At 46.5% G+C, this 2,423-nt stretch overlaps 1 pseudogene; it reads right to left on the reverse strand.

Moving 5' to 3' along the window:
• Nucleotides 1–415: 415 nt before the first annotated feature.
• On the reverse strand, nt 416–1,702 carry LOC129079122 (cyclin-A2-like; annotated as a pseudogene).
• Nucleotides 1,703–2,423: the final 721 nt, after the last annotated feature.

Raw genomic sequence — 2,423 nt, forward strand, 5'->3', positions numbered from 1 at the left:
TGTGGGTTCAATCCCCAGCTGGGCATGTGCAAGAGGCAACTGATTGATGTTTCTCTCTCACATGTACGTTTCTTTCCCTCACTTTCTCCCTCCCTTCCCCTCTTTCTAGAATCAATAAAAGAAAAAAAATATATTTAAAAAAGAAGTTCAGGTCTTAGTAGTTACAGCTCAGTTTGCTTTTATTTTTTTCCCAAATCAATTCAATTAATTCTTATTTTTACTCTCCTGACAGCTCACATCATTAATATTTTAACAAAATCACTTAAAATTGGCCACATATCTAAGATATACAAATTAAAACCATTTAAACGGTAATAGATACCATCATTTGCACTTAACTATAACTCTTGTATTCAGAAATGATTGTAAAATTAAAACCTAAGATCAAAACTGTACACCATAAGCTTAGAGAGACTTAAATCTTAGAAAGCAAAGGCAGTCTTTCAATGTTATTCATGGAGTGTCTCCAGTGGGATGAAGAGAGAAAGACATGATACTTGGAATTTTTGTACTTTTCTCCGGTTGACTGCTGTGTGTGCCGTGATGCTCTGCGGTGGGCTCGGTGAAGGTCCGAGCGAGGAGGAGTCAGACCCTCCAGGGCACATCCAGTCTTTCATGCCAAGGATTCAGGCCAGCTCTGTCCTGTGACTGCACAGAGTGCTAGATGAAAGGTTGCTCCGGCAAGAACTAGTGGCACACTTAAGGTATGAGTCAGCACCTATTAAACTTAATGCTCCCCAAAACATTACTAAACTTTCAACTTTGCAGTTGGCAGGCTGCTGGCGTAGAAAGTATTGAGAAACTGAGTTACTGTTGGTGCCGCTAAGTCAAAAGCAAGGACTTTCATAACGAGGTGCTCCATTCTTAGAACTTGTTCCTTGGTTCAGGTATCATCTGTAATGTGTACAAACGCTGCTACTTCTGGGGGTATATTTCTTCGAACTTTGAGGCTAAAGCATAGCATCGGTGCCCACAAGCTGAAGTTTTCCTCTCAACACAGACATGGATGAAAGGAAACTATCTATGTATTTCCCAGCCAAGGGCAGGGTCTCATCTGTAGTTTATGTTCTTCTCCCCCTCTAACTAACCAGTCCCCAAGGATAGGGTTCACACTGTTGGCGATGTCTGGCTGTCTCTTCATGTAACCCACTTTACATTGAATCTCCATTTACCTATGGTATGTGTAGATGTTCTCAAGGTAGTCTGGAACTTCACTAACACTCTCTGGCTTTTCATCTTCCAATTCAATTGATTATGTCCATAGTGTGTGGTGACTCAAAACTGCCATCCATCAGATAATCAAGAGGTATCAGTGGTTTTCTCGGTTCAGGTAATGTAATCGCTGAGATAAATGCCAGGGCATCTTCACATTCTGGTTTTTAGATTCACCTGGCCTCTTTTGAGTCTCTTCCTCTTCATTCACATCGATTGTAAGTGCAGGCTGTTTACTGCTTGCGTTGCAGGAAGGAACAATGGCATGCTCAGCAGTAATAGGAAAATCCTTAAGCGGTGCAACCCGTGGCGTCTCGGACCTCGGCAGCTGCGCTGCACCCCGCTGGTTCCCGCCCAGCCCCGCCCGGGTCCGGGGCTGCTGGGCGGGCGACGCCTTCTCGGGATTCATGTTTTCCTGGTCCTCTTGGGGTGCCCTGCGGCAAGTTAGCAGCGCCCAGCCCGCCTCGCGGGCCGCAGAGGTGCCCACCATCACTGCTACACAGGACGCGGCGGGACCAGCCTGCGGCGCCGAGCAACGTGCACTCGGTCCCCCGAAGGGTCGCGCCGAGGAACGCAGCAGCTGCCCTCCACAGCCCGGGCCAGCCCGCCCGCTTGGATCGCTGAGAACCAGGGAGCTGCGGAAGACTCAGGCACCTCTGGGCATGGAGAGCCAGGGACGCCCTGGGGACCAGGCCAGCAGCCCGCCCACAGCTCAGTTTATAAGGCATGAATGAACAAGTACCTTGTTTTCTATTGTCTTTTTGTTACTAAAACTCACATTCCATTTCATTGAGTAAACTTATTTGTTTGTAGCTGACTTGCTTGTGTTGAAGAGAACCACAGGCCTCAAAAGCTTTACTTGAGCTAACGCCCAAGATACCAAGCCTAGAGGTAATACCTGATTTAATTGCAGTTTCAGCCTCTCCCAGAAACAAAATCTTAAACAACCAGTCTCGAAGCGCCAGTAAGCTCATTTGTCACATTTGCCCTCTCCTTATCTCCCAGTTCCCAAAGGAAGGAGAGGCAATCTCCGTGATAAAAACCCTTGCCATTCCCTTCCATCCAAAAGTTAAGATGTCCTGCTCTAGAAATAATCCATTAAACCCGATCCATTTGTTTTCCTTTACTAATAACTCCCCTACCACATCCCTCTTCCTATAAAAAGTTTCCATTTTGTGCAACCCCCTGGAGTCTCTCTCTGCCTGCTAGAT

Source organism: Pteronotus mesoamericanus, unplaced genomic scaffold (genome assembly GCF_021234165.1).
Source record: "Pteronotus mesoamericanus isolate MK-2021 breed Mesoamerican mustached bat unplaced genomic scaffold, CSHL_Meso_final contig_78, whole genome shotgun sequence".
Classification (NCBI taxonomy): Eukaryota; Metazoa; Chordata; class Mammalia; order Chiroptera; family Mormoopidae; genus Pteronotus; species Pteronotus mesoamericanus.